Here is a 7,437-nt window from a genome sequence, read left to right as displayed (position 1 = left end):
CACAGTAGATGCTTTGTTAGCCAAAAGGATGGACTTCTAAAAGCTTTATGAGCTAGTCTAAAAGTAAAATAATTGCCTCAAAATTGGAGACCCAGTGTGGTGTGTATTTCAAATCTGTTTTATATTTTAATAACTGAATAATAGCAGCCTACAGGAAGGTCAGTTAGGTGTTTCTTATTTTTATCACCAAGTCTGACTGACAACAAGGGAAATACTAGCAGCCATCCATGTGGTAGTCAAAATTTAAATCCAGTCTGTTAGGGGCAATACAGTATTAATGCCATGCCAGGAAATACTGGCCCTTCATGAGAAAAGCAATTATGTTCTATTTTTATACTTAGATTAGATCCCAGTTCAAGAGAATGTAAGAAAAGAGGCAAACACTTTAGGTAGTAGCCCATAGAAATTAAAGATGATACAAACAAATGGAAAAACATTCAATGCTCACAGATAGAAAGAATCAATATTATTAAAATGGCCATACTGCCCAAAGCAATTTACAGATTCAATGTTATTCCTATCAAACTATCAATGGTGTTCTTCACAGAATTAGAAAAAAAAAACTCTTAAAATTCATATGGAACCAAAAAATGAGCTCAAATAGCCAAGGCAATCCTCAGCAAAAAGAACAAAGCTGAGCACATCATAGTACTCAACTTCAAAATACACAAGGCCACCGTAACCAAAACATTATGGTACTGGTACAAAAACAGACATGTAGAAAAATGGAACATAAGAGAGAGCCCAGAAATAATGCCACATACCTACAACCATCTGATCTTCAACAAAGATGACAAAAACAAGCAATCGGGAAAGGAATTCCTTTTCAATAAGATGGTACTGGGATAACTGGATAGCCATATGCAGAAGATTGAAACTTGACCAGTTCCTTACACCATATTCAAAAATCAACTCAAGACGGATTAAAGACTTCAGTGTAAAACCTAAAACTATAAAATCCCTGGAAGAAAACCTGGAAAATAGCATTATCAACATAGAAATGTGCAAAGACTTCTTGACAAAGACACCAAAAGCAATTGTAACCAAAACAAAAATTAACAAATGGGACCTAACTAAACTAAAGAGCTTGTACACAGCAAATGAAACTATCAACAGAGTAAACAGATAACCTACAGAATGGGAAAAATATTTGCAAAATATGCATCCAACAAAGGTCAAATATCCAGAACCTATAAAGAACTTAAATTTACAAGCAAAAGCGAACAGCCCCATTAAAAAGTGGGCAAAAGTCATTAACAGACTCTTTTCAAAAGAAGACATACATGCAGCCAACAAGAATATGAAAAAATGTTCAACATCACTCATCATTAGAGAAATGCAAATCAAAACCACAATGAGATACCTTCTCATACCGGTCAGAATGGTTATTAATAAAAAATCAAAAAATAACAGTTATGGTAAGATTTCAGGGAAAAGGGAACACTTATACTGTTGGTGGGAATATAAATTAGTCAAGCTGCTGTGGAAAGCAGTTTGGTAATTTCTGAAATAACTTAAAGCAGAATTGCCATTCAACCCGGCAATCTCATTATTGGTTATGTACCTAAAGGAACAGAAATTATTCTGCCATAAAGACACATATATGTGCATGTTCATAGAAACACTATTCACAGTAGCAAAGATATGGAATCAACCTGTCTATCAATAGTAGACTGGATAAAGAAAATGTGGTAGATATACACCATGGAATACTATGTAGCCCTAAAAAAGAAGGAGATCATGTCCTTTGCAGCAACATGGATGCAGCTAGGGGCCATCATCCTAAGCAAACTAACACAGGAACAGAAAACCAAATACTTCATGTTCTCACTTATAAGTGAGAGCTAAACATCGTGTATATATGGACGCAAAGAAGGGAACAACAGACACCAGGACCTGCTTGAGGGTGGAGGGTGGAAGAGGGTGAGGATGGAAAAACTACCTATCAGGTACTATGCTTATATCCTGGGCGAGAAAATAATCTGTACACTAAACTCCTGTGACATGCAATTTACCTATATAACAAACCTGCATGTGTATCCCTGAATCTAAAATAAAAGTTAAAGAAAAAATTTCATAGAAGGAAGAGTAATCATGCGCGTAAGTTTTGGGGAAGTCTGGGAAAAGGGTTCTGGCCTTAGGACTCTGCAGAGTTTTGCTAATTAAAAACTGAAGAGGAGAAAACTTCTTCCTGCATGACAGTATGAGGAACTCTGTAGACCCACTGCCAAGTGAAACTAGTAAAAACTATTTAAAAACAACCTTTTAAAGTCTCTATAAATGGTGATAAGGATGGGCGGCAATTGAATAAATACCTATTCAAATCATCTACAAATAGTCCATAGATTATCATCAGGTATTAGTTTTCCTATGCCTACTTTAACAAGCTACCACAACTTTGGTAGCTTAGAAGAAATTTATTCTCTCACAGTTCTGGAGGTTAGAAGTCTGAAATCAGCATCACTGAGCCAAAATCTAGCAGGGGTTGTGCTCTCTCCAGAGGCTGTTCTTTGCCTCTTCCTCCTGGCAACCAGCATTCCTTGGCATGTAGCTGTATCACTCCAATCTCTGCCTCCATGATCACATTGCTTTTTTCTCTTTTGTCTATGTCAAATCTCTTTCTGCCACTCTCTCATACAGACCTATAAAGTAAATTGTCATATAAGGTAATATTCACAGGTTACAGGGATTAGGAGGTGGACATCTTTTGGGGAGGCTATTACTCAGCCTACTATCCTTCAAAAAAGAAATAATTAGATGGATAGCTCAATTCTCAACAGAAACTATAGAAGACACAATACAATAGTATGATGTGTTCAAAGCACAGAAAAAATATAGCTGCTGATTTAGAATTCTATACCCAGAAAAAAATACGCTTCAATAAAGAAGATGAGTAATATTCCATTGCACGTGTGTACGTGTGCGTATCACATTTTCTTTATTTATCCATTTGTTGATTGATACCTAAGTTGTTTCCATATCTTGGCTACCACAGTAGCCAAGATAATGCTGCAATGAACATAGAAGTGCAGATATCTCTTTGAGATAGTGATTTTATTTCCTTTAGATCTATACCCAGTGCAGGATTGTCAGATCATGTTTGTTCTATTTTTAATTTTTTTAATGGAATTTCCATACTGTTTTTAATAATGCTATACAAATTTACATTTCTGCCAATAGTGTACAAAGCTATAGTGATCAAGATGGTGTGGTTTTGGCTAAGAGATAGAGACATAGATTAATAAAACCAAATAGAGTTCAGAACCAGACTCACACAAATACAGCCCAGCGGTTTTTACAAAAGACTAAGGCTATTCAATTGAGAAATATTGGCTTTTCAATAAGTGCTATTGGAATGATTAGACATCCTTTTGTTAAAAATTGAATCTTTACCTAAGCCTCACACTTTATACAAAAATTAACTCAAAATGCATTATCTAGATGTTAAATGAAAAACTATAAAAGTTTTAAAAGAAAACATGGAGTCAAGTTTTCATGACCTAGAGTTAGGCAAAAAGGTCTTAAACATGACACCAAAAGAATGATTCATAAAAGAAAAAAAGATAAATTAAACTTCCTCGAAATGAAAAACTTTTGCTTTGAGAAAGAATAAAAAGTCAAGCTACAAACTGGAAAAATTTTTGCCAATCATATATCTAATAATGGTCTTACACACGGCCGGGTGCAGTGGCTCACGCCTGTAATCCCAGCACTTTGGGAGGCCGAGGCGGGTGGATCACGAGGTCAGGAGATGGACACCATCCTGGCTAACACACTGAAACTCCGTCTCTACTAAAAATACAAAAAAATTAGCCGGGCGTGGTGGCGGGCACCTGTAGCCTCAGCTACTCCGGAGGGTGAGTCAGGAGAATGGCGTGAACCCAGGAGGCAGAGCTTGCAGTGAGCTGAGATGGTGCCACTGTACTCCAGCCTGGGCGACAGAGCGAGACTCTGTCTCAAAAATAAAAAAAAAATAAATAAAATAAAAAAGTCTTACACGCAAATTACATGAAGAGCTCTCAAAACTCCAATATGATAAAATAAACAACACAATATTTTAATGCCAAAAGTTAACGATACATACTTCACCCAAAGCAGACATGTGGATGGCCAGTAAGCACATGGAAAATTGTTCTACATCTTTAGCAATAGTGAAATGCAAATTAAATGCATACTTTTGAGAGAGAATAAAATTCAAACAATTTTTTAAGTTAAAAATAGCATTACAAAATGATAGCAATAATGAACAACTTTGACTCTTATACATTATTAGTGGGAATGTAAAATGGTACAGCAGATGTGGAACATGATTGGGTAATTACTCATAAACATACACTTACTGTATGACTCAGAAATGCCACACCTGAGAGAAATAAAAACATATGTTCACACAAAATCCTACACATCAATTTTTATATAAGCTGCATTCGTATTTGCCAAAATGTGGAAACAACGCAAATGTCCTTCCACAGTGATGGATAATCTGTGTTGCATCCATACAACGGATTACTATTGAATAAGAAGAAGGAATGAACTGCTGATATACACAACAACCTGGATAAACCTCAAATATAATGTGCTAAGTGAAAGACACCAGTCTCAGCAAGTTACATTCTCTATTCTCCCATTTATGTGACTTTGTCCAAAAAGCGAAACTATAGTGATGGAGAACAGATGAGTGGTTGTCAAGGTTATGTGTGAAGGGAAAGGAGTTTTTCATTTTGAGGAAGTCTAATTTATCTTTTTTTCTTTTATAAATGAATAGCACGTGAAATTTTTTTGCAGAGGGCGATGAAACAGTTCCATATTCTCCTTGTGGTTGTGGTTACACAAATCTATACATGTGTTAAAGCCTAAAACTGTACATACATCGAAAGGGGAAAAAAGAGTTTTATCATTTGACAATTTAAAAAAATTAAATAAGAAAATGAGAAAACTGTAGTTAACAATATTAACATCAGAAATTCTTGCTTTCATAAGAAGGAAAATTACTTTGAATAAACAGGGACATTACATAATGATAAAAGATTCAATTCACCAAGAATATAGCAATACTAAAGGTGTGAACCTAAAAGCAGAGCCTCCAGATAAATGAAACAAAAACTGATAGGACTAAAATGATAGCCAAATCTACAATTATATTTGGGGATTTTTATACTCATCATTGAGTAAATAATAAAGTAAACAGAACATTTCTAAGTACAAAAGAACTCTAATGACACTATTAACAAACAATCTAATTTGCACATACAAACCACCACACACAACATGGAAATATAAATTACACTCAAGTACACATGGAATATTCACCAAGAGGAGCCATAAGACACCTCTTAAAAATTTGAAAGAATTGAAATCATGCAAAGTATGTATTATATTTTGAATGTGTCCCCCAAAAGCATTTGTTGGAAACTTAATCCCCAATGTAAAAATGTGGGGATATGGGACCTAATTGGAGTGTTTAGGTCATGAGGTCTCCACTCTCATGAACGGATTAATGCAGATTATGAAAGACCTTGAGGCTGTGAGTTTAATCCCTTGTTCTCTCTCGCCCTTTCTTTTCGTCCTTCTGCCATGGGATGACACAATAGGAAGGCCTTCACCAGATGTTGGACTCCTCAATCCTGGACTTTCCAGCCTCCAGAACTGTGATCCAATAATTTCTGTTCATTATAAAGTACCCAGTCTGTGGTACTCTGTTATAGTAGCACAAAAGAGGCTAGGACAGTATGTTCTTTAATTATAATGAAATAAAACTAAAGAATATAACAAAAGAAATATCTGTAAAGTCCTCAAATATTTGCAAATTATATAACACATTTTTATAACCCATGTTTCAGAAGAAACAATTCAGGGAAATCAGAAAATATTTTCAATTAAGTTAAAATTGCAACATGAGAATTTGTGAGATTCAGCCAAACTCATGCTTAAAGGGAACTTTATATCATTACATGTTCATATTAGAGAGAAAGAAAGGGATCTAAGCAATAATCTAAGCTTTCTCCCTTAAGAAATTATATAAAGAAAAGTAAAACAAATCTAAGGCAAGGAGAGAGATGGGGATAATATAGATAAGAGCAGATACTAATAAAATTAAAATTGGAAAAACAATGACTAATATCAATGTAACCAAATTCTGACTCTTTGAAAAGACCAGAGAAGCTGAAATACCCAATGTCAGAATGATAAATATTTAAAACAGGATTGTTGAGAAGCCATGGCTAAAGAGCACAGCTAAAAGTCTAGGAAATTCTACATATAGAGTGAGGGATATATGATATACAAGAGTTTTAAGAAAGGGCAAAAATGACCTTAAAATTAACAAATCTCTTATGATCTAGTAGTAATGTTTAATTGTTTAAAAGTGTGGAGTAGCCCACAAATCATTTAAATATACAGCAAAAGCATATAAAGAAAACAAGGTGAGAACACGGAAAAATAATTTTTATATTGCAAGGGGAAAAATACTGCCTGAATATAAAATGGTGTTAGCAAGAAAAGGTATTAGCAAAGATACTGGTGTTTACTCATTTCATTTTTTTTTTTTTGAGAATGTGAACTCATATTTTAAAAGAAGAAAAAATAAAAATACTATGAGATTATTCCATTGCAAAGAAATAAATTATGTGCATATATTTTATATCTGAAAATCTATAGACATACATTTGGATCAAAATAATTCGGTAAAATTCAGAGATTTATGAGTTTTAGGAAAAAAGCTATGGAACAAGAAGTAAAGGAAGTACTCACAGGAAGAAAAAGGGTGTGTATTTCTTCTACAAGGGAAAAAAAGGAACAAACAATATGGCGCTGAGAAAATTCTGAGGCCCCAAAACGATACAGAATCATATCAGTGTGAGAGACCACTAATGGCTTGGTTAGGACAGTGTGGGCATGAAAACATTAAAATGGAGAAACTGTGATTACAGAAAATAAATATGTGGGATGAGCACATAACACTTCCAGTACAGAAGAAATATTAATAAAATCATAAATTACAGTTAATTTACATGGTATTGACTTTGTGAAAGACAATCATGTGTTAACTGAAGAAGCCGTGATGTACAATCATCTGTGGAGAAAATTGTTGATCATTATTCTGAAAATTTTGCATCATTCTTATTAAAATAAAGAAATGTTGCATCATTCTTATTAAAATAAAGAAGTGTTTAAAGAAAAGTGCATTTTCAGACTGCTTGGAATTAGTGACAATAATGACTGAAGCACTTTTTAAAAAACATAATTTGTTTATTGTGAGCTTAGAGAAGAGACATGAATAACATTCATAATAATGAATATAACCATAATAATTCCTTCTGCCAAGATTGTCTATACACAGTCCTTTATATAAATATTGGATTCAATCATGTCATGTAGAATATGGTTTAAATATAAATATAATTTTCCTTCAAAATATAAGTTAATTTTTCTAGAGGG

Source organism: Pongo abelii, chromosome X (assembly GCF_028885655.2).
Source record: "Pongo abelii isolate AG06213 chromosome X, NHGRI_mPonAbe1-v2.0_pri, whole genome shotgun sequence".
NCBI classification, from domain to species: Eukaryota; Metazoa; Chordata; class Mammalia; order Primates; family Hominidae; genus Pongo; species Pongo abelii.
The sequence above is the reverse complement of the archived record's forward strand: the minus strand, read 5'-3'. Positions refer to the sequence as shown.